The sequence below is a fragment of the Canis lupus genome, chromosome 8, assembly GCF_048164855.1.
Source record: "Canis lupus baileyi chromosome 8, mCanLup2.hap1, whole genome shotgun sequence".
Lineage (NCBI taxonomy): Eukaryota > Metazoa > Chordata > Mammalia > Carnivora > Canidae > Canis > Canis lupus.
The window spans coordinates 68,467,338-68,483,919 of record NC_132845.1 but is presented as its reverse complement, the minus strand read 5'-3'; the positions used below and the strand labels follow the sequence as shown (position 1 = coordinate 68,483,919).

At 43.2% G+C, this 16,582-nt stretch overlaps 1 protein-coding gene across 2 annotated transcripts in view; it reads left to right on the top strand.

Annotated features, from left to right (window-relative positions):
- Positions 1 to 16,582, top strand: part of ZCWPW1 (zinc finger CW-type and PWWP domain containing 1) — a 76,369-nt gene that overhangs the window by 53,030 nt on the left and 6,757 nt on the right. The window contains exons 19-20 of one of the 2 annotated variants that reach the window (XR_012035886.1): positions 2,102 to 2,228; positions 2,324 to 3,339. The exons of the other annotated variant lie outside the window; for it this stretch is intronic. The gene's annotated coding sequence lies outside the window, so the exon portion shown is untranslated. Of the gene's footprint in view, positions 1 to 2,101; positions 2,229 to 2,323; positions 3,340 to 16,582 lie in introns of those variants that run through there. 2 annotated transcript variants of the gene reach the window in all.

The following is a 16,582-nucleotide window of genomic DNA, read 5'->3' as shown; positions in this document are numbered from 1 at the left end:
CAGTTATAAAAACCTTTCTGTGTCATTACTCTCTCTGTGTCATTACTCAGTCACTTGTACAAATTAAAACTCTGTGAGTCTAAAAATTGAGCCCAAAGGTATCCAGATTGGAAAGAAGAAGGAAACACTCTTGAAAACAGAGAAAGAAGGAAAAACAGATGACTTGATTGTTTATGTAGAAGATCCAATGGAATTGATAGAAAAGCTACTAGAACTATATAAGTGATTTAAGTTATGTCACAGGATACAAGGACAATACACAGAAATCAATTGTTTTTCTATATATTAATGACAAAAAATGGAAGTCAAATGAAAACAGTACCACTTACAATAATTTAAAAATATGAGATACTTAGAAATAAACACAACAGTAGATGTGCAAGATCTGAAACTGTAAGGCATTACTGAGAGAAATTAAAGATTAATGAATGGAGATTTCATGCATAAGTATGAACAGTATTCAATACTCTTCAACTAAAAAAAAAAATACTCTTCAACTCTCCCCAAAATAATATGTTTATATAACACAATCTCCATCAAAACCCCAGTAGGCTATTTTGTAGAAATTGCCAAGCCACTTCTAAAATTCCTATAGGAGTTCAAAGATTGTAGAAGGGCCAAAAAACTGAAATCAAAGAACAAAGCTGGAGGATTTACACTACTTGACTTTAAGACTTATTATAAAGCTACTGTAATCAAGATGTATTGGTGTCAAGACAGGCAGATCAATGGAATAGAACAGAGTACAGGGATCCCTGGGTGGCGCAGCGGTTTGGCGCCTGCCTTTGGCCCAGGGCGCGATCCCGGAGACCCGGGATCGAATCCCACATCAGGCTCCAGGTGCATGGAGCCTGCTTCTCCCTCTGCCTGTGTCTTTGCCTCTCTCTCTCTCTCTCTCTCTCTCTCTCTCTGTGACTATCATAAATAATAATAAAACAAACAAACAAACAAAACAAAACAAAACGGAGTACAGAAGAGACTCACTATCATGTGGTCAATTTATTTCTACCAAAGATGCAAAGGCAATTCAGTGGAGCAATTATAGTTTTCTCAACTGGAACAAATGAATATTTATATACAGAAAATGAACTTCCATTCATATTTTGCACTATATATAAAATTAACTTGAAATACAGTCTAATGTAAGTCCTAAAATTATATACCTCAAGAAAAAAAAGAGAGAAAATCTTTGTGACTTTGGGTTAGTTAGAGATTTCTTAGATCCAGCACCAAAAGCATTGAAGAAAATATTGAGAAATTAGAGCCCCTCGATATGAAATCTGTTCTCCAAAAGATACTATTGAGAAAATGAAAGGAGAAGCTATAGATTAGGAGACAATATTGGCAGATCACATAACTGACAAAGGATTTGTATCCCAAATATACAAAGAACCCTCAAAATTTGAGAAAAAAATCCTAATTGAAAACATGAGCTAAAGATCTGAATAGATACTTTGTCAAAGAAGACATATAGTTAACAACCACTTGAAAAGATGTGTAACAGCATTAGTCATTAGGGAAATGTGAATGAAACCACAGCGAGATCACATCATCCATCTGGTAAGGGCTTAAATGGAAAGACCAGCAGTTAATACGCTAAGTGTTGGCAAGGATATGGAGCAACTGGAAATGTCACACGGGGCTGGTGGGAACGTAAAGAGGTACGACTATTCACGCCATTCCTTAAAAAGTTAAACACCTCCTACAGGTACACACACATATTCCTCATATATATGCCGCTCACAGGTATCAGGGTGTGGAGCAGCAGAAAGTGGGAAGTTGTGAAAATGAAAAGTCTCAGGCTCCACCTCACCCTGTTGAAGTTTGAGAACCACTGCCCTGGGGCAAGGACACTGGACACTGACTTTTTTTTTTAAAGATTTTATTTATTTATTCATGAGAGATACACACACACAGAGAGGCAGAGACACAGGCAGAGGGAGAAGCAGGCTCCATGCAGGGAGCCCAATGTGGGACTCGATCCCGGGACTCCAGGATCACGCCCTGGGCAAAAGGCAGGCGCTAAACCACCGAGTCACCCAGGAATCCCCAAGGACACTGACTTTGAGGACCCCTCTTGTCTGTTACTTTTCCTTTTCAGGGCAATCCTGTGAGATAAAGGAATTTTATTTCCACCCAACCAAGGAAGAAAGAAAGGCTCAGAGGGGGTCCCCTCACTCACTCCAGTTCCTACTACCTGGCAGGTCTAGAGTGTGGACAATGCTCAGGTCTGTGTCCCTTGTCAACTTGGTGCTTTCCCAACAGACTGGCCTTCTTCCCAACTCCCCCAGCAGCTTAACCTCCCCATCTCCTCTCTCCACAGCCCTTCCTAAGAAGGCCATTCATCAGTGCTGCTTTCGTCAGGCCACTGGTCAAGCTCTGGGGCCCAGAAGCAGGTCACGGGAGGAATGGGAAGATGATGATGGGTTTCTGAGAACAAGGAAGGAGGAGAAACCGGGGGCCAGATCTTGGTGTCTGCCCTTCCCCATGGTCTGCCTGTGTGCTGCTCCTGACACCAGCACTCTGTTTACTTCCTCTTGTTTTCCATCTGGAGGAGGGGTTACGGGTCCAGGGAGGGTTTGCCTTGCCCTGTTTGAGGGCAGGCATGCAGTGAGCCCTCCAGAGCCCAGCTGGGAAAGGAAGACTCACCCATGTGAAGCAAGTAGGAAGAGGGGATGCCACCTCCCGCTCACTGGGTGCTGGGTCTTTTGCTTACTTGCTGTGTTCTCCTTTTTTTTAAAAAAAAAAAAAAAGATTTTATTTATTCATGAGAGACACAGAGAGAAGCAGAGACATAGGCAGAGGGAGAGGCGGGCTCCTTAAGGGGAGCCCAATGTGAGACTCGATCCATGGACTCCGAGACTACACCCTGAGCCAAAGGCAGATGCTCAACCACTGAGCCACCCAGGTGTCCCATACTTGCTGTATTCTTGATGCTTTGACACCTGGGGCCTCACTGGCCAGGGAGACATTGTCCCTCGCAGTCTAGCCAGTCCTAGAGATAGCAAAGACACGCCCAGGAGCACGCCTTTCCTACGCACACCAACCAGTCCAGAGCCCACACTCCAAACCACCTCTGCTATCTGGCTCTTATGCTCCAGGAGGGCAATATTCCTCTATCCCATTCTCCCCAGGGCAGCTCCTCATCCTCAGAAGCTGCTGACATTATTCCCGCTGGTCAGTGCTCAGCTCGCTTATCCTGCTTTGTCTAGTCTTTTCCACAGTCTCTATGATAAAGCTTCTTGCCCATGTTTTCCCTTTGCTTCCTCATCCTCCTGGGTGACCGTAGCGCCTCCCGACATGGCCCCACGTGGAATTCATGCCTCCTGTTTCTAGGGATCTGATAGTATAAATTTTTATTTCATAATCATCATCTCTGTGTCTTTGTGTCTTACCATACCTGATTCAAACTAATCCAAATAAAATTATATTTTAAAATTGTAGTTAAGTCTCCCCAGATCTCAGGAGGCAGGCAGGGTCTATAAGAGTCCTCATCTTACAGGAGGAAACTGAGGTCCTGAGGGAGGTCATGAACATCACGTCAGGTCACATCGCCAGTAAATATCTGCTGTGGTGTTGGGTCTGTGCCCGTGCACAGTGACACTTCCCCACGCAGTTACAGCAGTCAACAGGCCTCTGGGCCACCTTAACAGCCAGGTTCCCTTTCACAGGTTGTCTTCCTGCTACACAGGGAGATGCTTGAGGGCTGACTGGCTCACAGAGCTGTGGGTCCCCGTCACCCGGCATCGTGCACAAGGCGGGCAGGGCTGACTGGTGTGGACAGAGAATGCAGAGAGGTCTTTATCTTTAAAGGGTGGGTGTCAGGTGATGAGGATCCAGGTAGCATTCCAGCCAGTGTGCAGTGTTTTCTCTGTTGGCTCATTTGGTCTCCACTCGGACCCTCTAAGGGAGGTGGCTGTTGTCCCCACTTTACAGATGAGAAAACAGGCTCCGGGAAGGGAAGGCATCTGCCCAGCATTCTGACCCAGAGCTTGCCTTCTGGGGAGTCTGCCTCTGTCACATTCACACATTTCATGTGTCCTGTGACCGAGACTTCCTCACCTCTCAGCCTCCTCCTCATGGCCCCTGGCTACATTCCAGCTCCCAACCAACCTGACACATGTCCACTGAGCTGCTAGGAGATGACAGCAGGGGGCAGAGACCTGGAGGTCGTGGGCTGACCCTCGACCTTGCTGAGCTCCCAGGTTGGGAGGAGAGAGGATGCTCACAGAGGAGACCCTGGTCTGCCCTTCCCCTCGAGTAGTGGAGGGCTGTATATGTTGCAAAACAGCTCTCCAGAAATGAAGCCCCAATCAGAGCATTTGCCAATTTCCATGGTGTAAAAACTCCCACGATATCGAGTTAACAACTCTTGTGAGGCCCAAAGGTTTCTGTCTCACGTCCACCCCCAAATTTACATGTTGAAGCCCTAACCCCCAGTGGGGCTGGATTCAGAGATGGTGCCCCTAAGGAAACAATGCAGCTTAAAGGAGTCACAGGGATGCAGGGCTGATCCTATAGGATCAGGGTCCTTATAGGAAGTGACAGCAGAGTGCTCTCGCTCTCTCGCTCTCTCTCTTTCTCTCAGTCTCTCTCTGTCTCTCCCTCTCCCTGCCTTCCTCCTCCAAGCACATACTCTGAGGCAAGGCCTTGTGAACATATAGCAAGATGGTGCTGCCTACAAGCCACAGGCTTGAGCTCACAATGTACCCTTCCCTGCCCACACCTTGATCTGGGACTTTCCCAGACTCCAGAACTGAGAGCTCCCGGGTCTGTGGCACTTCATTAGGGCAATCTGAGCAGACTACTACAACTCCCAGTGTGAAGTCACTGCATTTGAGCCAAGAAGAGATGCACAGCAGCAGGTGCTGATCCATTATTCCCACTGTGCACACACAGTAGCATGAACAAGCTCAATAGCACAGATCCGAGTAGTATGTGGTAAAATAAGTAGGGAGGGATAAGCTTCCTTCCTTTGTAATATAATTCATTGTGAGTTTATATTTAATTTTTCTCGATTAAAATTCTTTTTATTGTGATAATGTGTACCTAACAAAAATTTACCATTTTAACCATTTTTAAGTATACAGTTCAGTGGCATTAGGTAGAAGTATAGTGTTGGGCACATATTTAATTTTTAATAATGGCTGTGTTGAAAAAGTGCCCACAACATTCCCCAGAGTGTAACAATCAGCTCTAGCACGCTTCCCTTTTTGGCTTCCTTGGTGATCATCAGGTGCCTTAGCAAATTTAGAAGAAAAAGCCACGAAATGATTTTGTCTATGCGCATTTCACAGAATTCTAACTTAAGATGAGTTATGATTGACACATAAGTCCTCTTCCTCTCTTTTCCTTCCTTTATTGTAAATGGTTTTTGTTACCATTTTGTTACCCTGAGCATGTGCTTACAGGGCTTGAATTGGGAAATGGATCTCAGCTGAAGTGGGGTGTAGTTGGTGTCAGCCCCAGAAGTCCTTGTCATTGCATGTCACCAGCCTGTGGTCCTTGTGTGGTTGTAGCGAAACAGCAGACATGTATTCCCTCACAGTTCTGGAGGCCAGAGGTCCAAACTCAAGGTGTCAGCAGGTTTGTGGCCAGGGGTGTCCGGGGGCCTAGGCCTGTCAGGCACCTCACAATCCCTCCTTCCCAGGCTGCCTTCCAGCGTGAAGACTGGCTTCACTGCATTCCCAGCTCAGACAGAGTGGATCAGGGCCCTGGGTGTTCACTGGAGGGTCAAAAACTGGGAGGAAGTGGTTAAGGAACATGCCTGGGGACAACACAAGCGTGTGACAAGGGTGAGACCCAGAGAGAGAGAGAGAGAGAGAGAAAGAGAGAGAGTGAGAGAGTACTTGCATCTGAGTCGAGTGCGTGGAGAGGCGACCGCAGCAAGGACCCAGGAGGAAGAGGCTTCTCCAGAGTCTGGGCATGGTAGCTGAAAACTGCAAGTCACCCCACCTGCAGTCCTGTCCCCAGCACAGTCTGACATGGGACTTGTGGTCCCTTTGAAAAAATAATTATTCCATATAAGCAAAAGGCGACGCTCCTCGGTACAAACTGGTGAGTGTTGTTTGTGAAGGCAGAGAAGAGGGAGCATCTCTGTTTGTGCTGGATGGGCTGCTGCTGGTTCATGAATTGCTCAAGAAAGCCAATTAAAAAGTAAAGGCGGAGAAGATGCCAAAATCACAGGGACATCGCTCAGAGTTGGGCTTCCTGTAGCAAAGCAGGGCACAAGCCCTCCTGTTGGACCTCGGGGCCCATTCTTCCTCCACACCCACGTGAGCACTGGTGCCCCCCTGCTCATCCTGGGCTTGATGGACTGATGCCCCCTTGTGCTCAGCCAATGGGGGCAGTGGCAGGATCCTGATCAGGGGGAGGGAGGAGACTGAGGTCACATAGGAGCACCTCGGGTCCCTCTGGCTGGGTGGGGGGGTGCGCTGTGCAGGGCTGTGGTCAGGTTCCCTGTGGGTGGGGTCACCTTTTTTTTTAGATGATGGGTTTGTCCCTATTGATTGTGAGATCCGGGTCAGAGCACAACCCATGCCCATGCCTTATGTCAAAATATTGAAGTTATCATAATCTGCCAAATAATACGTCTCCGTTCTGAGAAGTATACCTTCCTAATACAAGTTTGAGAAATGTGTTTTTATACAAATGATGGTTAGCAAAACAAAAACAACTGAACTAATTATCATTACATGATCCTGGATGTTCTGTTTTGGGTTGGAGATATTTGCAGGACTTTTAAAGACATGTGGAATTCTTCTTTTCTTTTAAGATTTTATTTATTTATTCATGAGAGACACACACACACACAGAGGTGGAGACACAGGCAGAGGGAGAAGCAGGCTCTATGCAGGAAGCCCAGTGTGGGACAGGACCCCAGATCTCCAGGATCAGGCCCTGGGCTGAAGGTGGCGCTAAACTGCTGAGCCACCTAGGCTGCCCTGACATGTGGAATTTTTCAAGTATTATATATATGTGTGTGTTGCAAAACATAGTTTTTAACTTCTCAGTAAAATCACTAGATATGTTATAATCATTATCCTCATATAATTTGTTTTGTATTGATAATAATGCCACATTAGAGAAACTGTCGTCTTAAATCGTAGTTCTGAGGTAGTTGTGTTTTATCAATTCCATATGGAAAAACTACTCTCTTAGGCAGCAATTGGTACAATTCTTTTTTTTTTTTTAAAGATTTTATTTATTTATTCATGAGAGTCACACAGAGAGAGGCAGAGTCATAGGCAGAGGGGGAAGGAGACTCCCTGGGAGGAGCCCAATGTAGAACTCATCCCAGGACCCCAGGATCACGACCTCAGCCAAAGCCAGACTGCTGAGCCACCCAGGTGTCCCCCAATGCCATTTAAAAACTTGGCTGTGGTGTTTGGATCTGTCTTGCATATGCATCTCACCCTCCCAATCCCCCTGCCCATCCTCCTCTATCCCCTCCTTCCCTGTCCACTGCCCATGGGTCATTCTGAGACCAGTGTGGGATCAACATCACAGTTTAGTTCTCAAAGCCTGTGGTATGTTTTCTGTGATCAGTTCCATGTATGTGTATCTTGGAGGTGGGCTTGGGGCTTCCTATGTAGCTGAGGATCCCTTTCAAGCTTCCTCCTTGTAAAGATAGAAGGCCAAGGGCAGCCCAGGTGGCTCAGCGTTTTAGCGCCGCCTTTAGCCCAGGGCCTGATCCTGGAGACCCGGGATCACGTCCCACATCAGGCTCCCTGCATGGAGCCTGCTTCTCCCTCTGCCCGTGTCTCTGCCTCTCTCTCTCTCTCTCTCTCTGTGTCTGTCATGAATAAATAAATAAAATCTTAAAAAAAAAAAAAGATAGAAGGCCAAGCTTTTAGTTTCCTCTTGTACTTCTTGTCATGTACTTCTTGTGACTGCAACTGCCTCTAAGGGAAAGCAGTGAGAGAAAAGGAAGAGAAAAAGAGAGGGATTCCCCCCACACTCTTTCCTTTTGCCAGTTTCTGTTAGGTGAAGGGTTTTTTTTCTGTCTCTTGGTTTCTTCTTTTTTAAAAAAATTTGAATTCAATTTGCTAACATAGTAGAACATCCAGTGCTCATCCCATCAAGTTCCTCCTTAGTGCCCGTCAACCAGTCACCTCATCCCCTGACCTTCTGCAAAACTTTGTTTCCCAGAGTTAGGAGTCTCTCATGGTTTGTCTTCCTCTCTGATTAGTCTCCTGGTTTCTTGAGGTCAATGTAGTCCTTTCTGCTGCTGCCATGCTGCCATTAATGCCCTGAGAGTACCTCTTTGGGACAGGAAATTGCCTCAGGGCAGGCTTGGGTAAGATTAAAAATAAAAACAGGATTTCCCTCCCCTACTCTCCCTGTCCTATTTCCTAGACCAGAAAAAGTTTCTCTTGGAGCTTTTTCTCCCTGTGCCCACTATGTGGTTCTGGGATCTGGGATGCTCTTGAGTGTGAGCTGGAGATACAGCTGATAAAAAAATAAAAACAAAGAAAACCATCAACTCACTGCCATATCTTTCCTTGAGTCTACATTTCTCTCTCCAGTCTGACTTTTCAGTCCTCCCTTATTTGCTTTGTGTACTCTGTCCAGGGTTTTCATCATAACCCATGGAGACATGAGATAAAGTGTTACTTTTTCCCATTATAACCAGCACTGGGATGCCTACCTTGATATTTTAAATCCCACAAACTAAGCATTGTTGTTGCTGTTTGATGCGCTCAATATGTTTTGATTTACTGACATGCTTCTTTCTCCACCCCCCTCCCCACCTTGTGTACCTCAGACTTTACTTCTTTCTGGTACTTTTATTTTGTCTGAAAATGCCTTTATTTTTCCAATGTTCTTAAAAATAATTTACCTGAGTGTATAATTCCAGGCGGGCATGATTTTTTCTTTACAGTTCAAAGACAACATTGCACTATCTTTTGGGTTCCATTGAGAAGTTAGCTGTATACTTGTGGCTATGCCATAGATACTGTTTTGTTTCTGCTTTTCATTTTTGCCTGCTATTAGCATCCTCTCTCTGTTTTTTGTATTTTGTTGTTTTACCAGTATGTTTCTGGTTATGGACTTCTTATTTATTATGCTTTGAATTTACTGGGCTTCCTGAATAAATACTAGAAAATTCCTAACCATTGTCTCTTCAAATATTGCTTTTTTCCCCCAATTTTTCAGTCTTTCCTTCTGAAGTTCATATTATTAGACACATCCAACTTTCTTACTGTCTTTCATGTTTAATTTTTTTCTTCATATTTTTCATCTTATTGTTTCCATACTGCATTCTGGTATATCTCTGGATCTGTCTTAGGCTCATCTAGTAATTTTATCTCTTGCTGTATCTAATTTGCTATTTAATTTACCCACTTACTTTTTTTTTAAATTTTATTTGTCATGTATATATAGAGAGAGCACAAGTAGGGGGAACAGCAGGCAGAGAGAGAAGCAGACTCCTTGCTGAGAAGGGGTCATGGGATCCCAGAACGCTGGGATCATGACCTGAGCTGAAGGTAGATGCTTAACCAACTGAGCCACCCAGCTGTCCCTATCCACTTACTTTTTTATTCTAATTTTTATATTATATATTTCTAGAGTTTCTTTTTTTGTATATTTTTTATTGGAATTAGATTTGCTAACATATAGCATAACACCCAGTGCTCATCCCGTCAAGTGCCCCCCTCAGTGCCTGTCACCCAGTCACCCCAACCCCCCGCCCACCTCCCTTTCCACCACCCCTTGTTCGTTTCCCAGAGTTAGGAGTCTCTCATGTTCTGTCAGCCTCTCTGATTTTTCCCACTCATTTTCTCTCCTTTACCTCTTTATTCCCTTTCACTATTTTTTATATTCCCCAAATGAATGAGACCATATAATGTTTGTCCTTCTCCAATTGACTTACTTCACTCAGCATAATACCCTCCAGTTCCAACCATGTCGAAGCAAATGGTGGGTATTCGTCATTTCTAACGGCTGAGGAATATTCCATTGTATACATAAACCACATCTTCTTTGTCCATTCGTCTTTCGATGGACACCGATGCTCCTTCCACAGTTTGGTTATTGTGGACATTGCTGCTATAAACATTGGGGTGCAGGTGTCCCGGCGTTTCATTGAATCTGTATCTTTGGGGTAAATCCCCAGCAGTGCAATTGCTGGGTCATAGGGCAGATCTATTTTTAACTCTTTGAGGAACCTCCACACAGTTTTCCAGAGTGGCTGCACCAGTTCACATTCCCACCAACAGTGCAGGAGGGTTTCCCTTTCTCCTCATCCTCTCCAACATTTGTTGTTTCCTGCCTTGTTAATTTTCCCCATTCTCACTGGTGTGAGGTGGGATCTCATTGTGTTTTTGATTTGTATTTCCCTGATAGCAAGTGATGAGGAGCATTTCCTCATGTGCTCATTGGCCATGTCTGTCTTCCTCTGTGAAATTTCTGTTCATGTCTTTTGCCCATTTCATGATTGGATTGTTTGTTTCTTTGGTGTTGAGTTTAATAAGTTCTTTATAGATCTTGGAAACTAGCCCTTTATCTGATATGTCATTTGCAAATATCTTCTCCCATTCTGTAGGTTGTCTTTTAGTTCTGTTGACTGTATCCTTTGCTGTGCAAAAGCTTCTTATCTTGATGAAGTCCCAATAGTTCATTTTTGCTTTTGTTTCCCTTGCCTTCGTGGATGTATCTTGCAAGAAGTTACTGTGGCCGAGTTCAAAAAGGGTGTTGCCTGTGTTCTTCTCTAGGATTTTGATGGAATCTTGTCTCACATTTAGATCTTTCGTCCATTTTGAGTTTATCTTTGTGTATGGTGAAAGAGAGTGGTCTAGTTTCATTCTTCTGCATGTGGATGTCCAATTTTCCCAGCACCACTTATTGAAGAGACTGTCTTTTTTCCAGTGGATAGTCTTTCCTGCTTTGTCAAATATTAGTTGACCATAGAGTTGAGGGCCCATTTCTGGGTTCTCTATTCTGTTCCATTGATCTATGTGTCTGTTTTTGTGCCAGTACCACACTGTCTTGATGACCACAGCTTTGTAGTACAACCTGAAATCTGGCATTGTGATGCCCCCAGCTATGGTTTTCTTTTTAAGAAAGACCCCTGGCTATTCGGGGTCTTTCCTGATTCCACACAAATCTTAAGATGATCTGTTTCAACTCTCTGAAGAAAGTCCATGGTATTTTGATAGGGATTGCATTAAACGTGTAAATTGCCCTGGGTAACATTGACATTTTCACAATATTAATTCTGCCAGTCCATGAGCATGGAATATTTTTCCATCTCTTTGTGTCTTCCTCCATTTCTTTCAGGAGTGTTCTGTAGTTTTTAGGGTATAGATCCGTTACCTCTTTGGTGAGGTTTATTCCTAGGTATCTTATGCTTTTGGTGTAATTGTAAATGGGATTGACTCCTTAATTTCTCTTTCTTCAGTCTCATTGTTAGTCTATAGAAATGTCACTGATTTCTGAGCATTGATTTTGTATCCTGCCACACTGCCAAATTGCTGTATGAGTTCTAGCAATCTTGAGGCGGAGGCTTTTGGATTTTCTACGGACAGTGTCATGTCTTCTGCAAAGAGGGAGAGTTTGACTTCTTCTTTGCCAATTTGAATGCCTTTAATGTCTTTTTGTTGTCTGATTGCTGAGGCTAGGACTTCCAGTACTATGTTGAATAGCAGTGGTGAGAGTGGACATCCCTGTCTTGTTCCTGATCTTAGGGGAAAGGCTCCCAGTGTTTCCCCATTGAGAATGATATTTGCTGTGGGCTTTTCGTAGATGGCTTTTAAGATGCTGAGGAACGTTCCCTCTATCCCTACACTCTGAAGAGTTTTGATCAGGAATGGATGCTGTATTTTGTCAAATGCTTTCTCTGCAATCTATTGAGAGGATCATATGGTTCTTATTTTTTCTCTTGCTGATATGATGAATCACATTGATTGCTTTACGAGTGTTGAACCAGCCTTGCATCCCGGGGATAAATCCCACTTGGTCATGGTGAATAATCTTCTTAGTATTGTTGGATCCTATTGGCTAGTATCTTGTTGAGAATTTTTGCATCCATGTTCATCAGGGATATTGGTCTATAATTCTCCTTTTTGGTGGGGTCTTTGTTTGGTTTTGGAATTAAGGTGATGCTGGCCTCATAGAATGAGTCTGGAAGTACTCCATCTCTTTCTATCTTTCCAAACAGCTTTCCAAGTAGAATGGGTATGGTTTCTTCTTTAAACGTTTGATAGAATTCCCCAGGGAAGCCATCTGGCCCTGGACTTTTGTATCTTGGGAGGTTTTTGATAACTGCTTCAGTTTCCTCCTGGTTATCGGCCTATTCAGGTTTTCTACTTCTTCCTGTTCCAGTTTTGGTAGTTTGTCATTTTCCAGAAATGCGTCCATTTCTTCTAGATTGCCTAATTTATGAGCATATAGCCGCTCATAGTAAGTTTTTAAGATCGTTTGTATTTCCTTGGTATTGGTGGTGATCTCTCCTTTCTCATTCATGATTTTATTAATTTGAGTCTTTTCTCTCTTCTTTTTAATAAGGCTGGCTAATGGTTTATCTATCTTATTAATTCTTTCAAAGAACCAACTCCTGGTTTTGTTAATCTGTTCCACAGTTCTTCTGGTCTCTATTTCATTGAATTCTGCTCGAATCTTTATTAGTTCTCTTCTTCTGCTGGGTATAGGATCTATTTGCTTTTTTTTTCTCCAGCTCCTTTAGGTGCAAGGTTAGCTTTTGTATTTGAGTTCTTTCCAGTTTTTGGATGGATGCTTGTATTGCGATGTATTTCCCTCTCAGGACTGCTTTTGCTGCATCCCAAAGATTTTGAATGGTTGTATCTTCATTCTCATTAGTTTCCATGAATCTTTTTAATTCTTCCCTAATTTCCTGGTTGACCCTTTCATCTTTTAGCAGGATGGTCCTTAACCTTTACGTGTTTGAGGTCCTTCCAAACTTCTTCTTGTGATTTAGTTCTAATTTCAAGGCATTATGGCCTGAAAATATGCAAGGGACGATCCCAATCTTTTGGTATCAGTTAAGACCTGATTTGTGACCCCAATATGTGGTCCTTTCTGGAGAAAGTTCCATGTGCACTGGAGAAGAATGTGTATTCAGTTGCATTTGGATGTAAAGTTCTGTAAATATCTGTGAAATCCATCTGGTCCAGTGTATCATTTAAAGCTCTTGTTTCTTTGGAGATGGTGTGCTTGGAAGATCTGTCGATTGTAGAAAGTGTATTCAAGTCACCAAGTATTAGTGTATTATTATCTAAGTATGTCTTAACTTTGGTTATTAATTGATTGATATACTTGGCAGCCCCACATTCAGGGCATAAATATTCATGATTGTTAGGTCCTCTTGTTGGATAGATCCTTTAAGTATGATATAGTGTCCCTCTTCATCTCTTACTACAGTCTTTGGGATAAACTAATTTATCTGATATAAGGACGGCTACCCCTGCTTTCTTTTGAGGACCATTTGAATGGTAAATGGTTCTCCAACCTTTTATTTTCAGGCTGTAGGTGTCCTTATGTCTAAAATGAGTCTCTTGTAGACAGCAAATAGATGGGTCTTGCTTTTTTATCCAGTCTGAAACCCTGCGCCTTTCGACGGGGTTATTAAGCCCATTCACGTAGAGTTACTATTGAAAGATATGAATTTAGTGTCATCATGATACCTCTTCAGTCCCTGTTTTTGTGGATTGTTTCATTGGACTTCCTCTTTCTTTTACAGAGTCCCCCTTAATATTTCTTGCAGAGCTGGTTTGGTGGTCACATATTCTTTCAGTTTTTGCCTATCTTGGAAGCCCTTTATCTCTCCTTCTATTCTGAATGAGAGCCTTGCTGGATTAAGTATTCTTGGCTGCATGTTCTTCTCATTTAGGACCCTGAATATATCCTGCCAGCCGGTTCTGGCCTGCCAAGTCTCTGTGGAGAGGTTTGCTGTTATCCTAATGCCTCTCTTCATAAATGTTAGGGATTTCTTGTCTTTTGCTGCTTTAAGGATCTTCTCTTTATCTTTGGAATTTGCAAGTTTCACTATTAAATGTCAAGGTGTTGAGCGGTTTTTACTGATTTTAGGCGGGGGGGGGGGGGCGGATTTCTCTATCTCCTGGATCTGAATGCCTGTTTCCCTTCCCAAGTTAGAGAAGTTCTCAGCTATGATTTGTTCAAATACACTTTCTGGACCTCTGTTCCTTTTGGTGTCCTTGGGAACCCCAATTAAACATAGATTTTTCCTTCTTAGGCTGTCATTTATTTCCCTTAACCTATTCTCATGATCTTTTGGTTGTTTCTCTTTTTTCCTCAGTTTCCTTCCTTACCATCAACTTGTCTTCTATGTCACTCACTCGTTCTTCTACCTTGTTAAACTTTATCGTTAGGACCTCCAGTTTGGATTGCATCTCATTTAATTAATTAATTAATTTAATTCTTTCTTTAAATCAGGTCGAATTCGTAGGTTTTCATGATGATTTGAAAGTTATCTAGGTAAGTTGGTGGGGATAGGTGACTTGGGGACCCTACTCCTCCACCATCTTGCCTTTCTAGAGTTTCTGTCTGTGGTTCCCCCCAGCACCATCCCCACCCCTCCAGTTTGCCTGGTTGTTTCCACATTCTCTTGTTTTGTCATACTTCGATATATTCTTTTCTTTCCTTTTTTTTTTTTTTAAGATTCTATTTATTTATTCATGACAGATAGAAAGAGAGACAGAGACACAGGCAAAGGGAGAAGCAGGCTCTACACAAGGAGCCCGATGTGGGACTCAACATCGACTCCAGGATCACTCCCTGAGCTGAAGGCAGATGCTCAACCACTGAGCCACCCAGGCATCCCTCTTCTTTCTTTAGATATAGATATATAGATATATTATTTTATGATGTGTCAGATAATTCTAATATCAGCAGTCTTTGACAATCTGATTCTACAGTTGCCTGTGCACTTCTCTTGCTCATGATCACTTATTTTGTTGTGCTTGATTTTTTTTTAATTGATACTTCATCTTATTTGGGACTTTGTAGGAAGTTTTGAAGCCCGGTGTAAGTGCTTTCCTCCAGAGGAGGTGTGTTTACATCTGTCAGGTGCAAGTGTATTACTCATTAGGGGTCAAAATTAAGTGGTATCTTGGGGTACCTGGGTGGCTCAGTCTAAGTGTCCAACTCCTGATCTCTGCTCAGACCTTCTTCTCAGGGTTATGAATTCAAGCCACATATTGGACTCCACACTGTGCATGGAAACTACTATAAAAAAAAGAAAAGAAAAATGAAGTAGTATCTTGTTATTTGTAACAAGCGCCTCTCCACAACTGGGTTTATGCTAATGAGGTGACTTTTGGAAGGTACCTGAGAATGGGGGCTGGTTTTCAGGGGAACCACACATGAACCTATCCCCTATTTCTGGGGAGGGCAGAAAGGCTAGAGGTTGAATCAATTACCAATGGCCAAAGACTTAATCAGTCACATCTAGGTAATGAAGCCTCCATAAAAGCCCAAAAAGATGGGATTTAGAGAGCCTCTGGGTTGGTAAACAGGTGGAGGTGCAGGGAGAGTAGCTTGCTCAGAGAGAGATTGGAAGCTCTACCCACCTTCCCCATAGTTTGCCTTATGCATCTCTTGCATCTGGCAGTTCCTGAGTTATATCCTTTTATAAGAAACCAGTGATCTGGGATCCCTGGGTGGCGCAGCAGTTTGGCGCCTGCCTTTGGCCCGGGGCACGATCCTGGAGACCCGGGATCGAATCCCACGTCGGGCTCCCAGTGCATGGAGCCTGCTTCTCCCTCTGCCTGTGTCTCTGCCTCTCTCTCTCTCTCTGTGACTATCATAAATAAATAAAAGCTAAAAAAAAATTTAAAAAAAAAAAAAAAAAAAAAAAAGAAACCAGTGATCTAGTAAGTAAAATGTTTCTCTGAGTTCTGTGGGCCATTCTAGCAAATTAATGGAACCTAAAGAAGGGTTGTGAGAACCTTCAATCTATAGCCTGGTGACTTATGAATTAGGGGAAGTGAGCAGTTTTTTTGGGCTGAGCCCTTAACCTATAGGATATGATACTATTCCAAGTAGATATGTCAGCATTGAGTTGTAGGACACTCAGCTGGAGTCAGAGTATCACTTGGTGGTTTTGAGAAAAATCCATACACACATTGGAATCGGGATCAGAACTCTTTTTAACTCTATGTTATGACTTTGAGATGCTCATCCATTTTGATAGATGAACTTTAGGTCATTCATTTTACTTTTTAAAAGATTTTATTTATTAATTTGACAGAGAGAGCAAGCACAAGCAGGGGGACTGGGAGCAGGAGAAACAGGTTCCCCACTGAGCAGAGAGCCCAACATGGGGCTTAATCCCAGGACCCCAGGATCCTGACCTGAGCTGAAAGCGGACACTTAACTGACTGAGCCACTCAGGCACCACAAGGTCATTCATTTTAAATACTGATCAATATTTCATTATGAATATTTGCCACAATTTATCTATTCTCTTTCTTTTTTTTAAAAGATTTTATTTATTTATTTATTCATGAGAGAGAGAGAGAGAGAGAGAGAGAGAGAGAGAGAGAGGCAGAGACACAGGCAGAGGGAGAAGCAGGTTCCGTGCAGGGAGCCCAACGGGGAA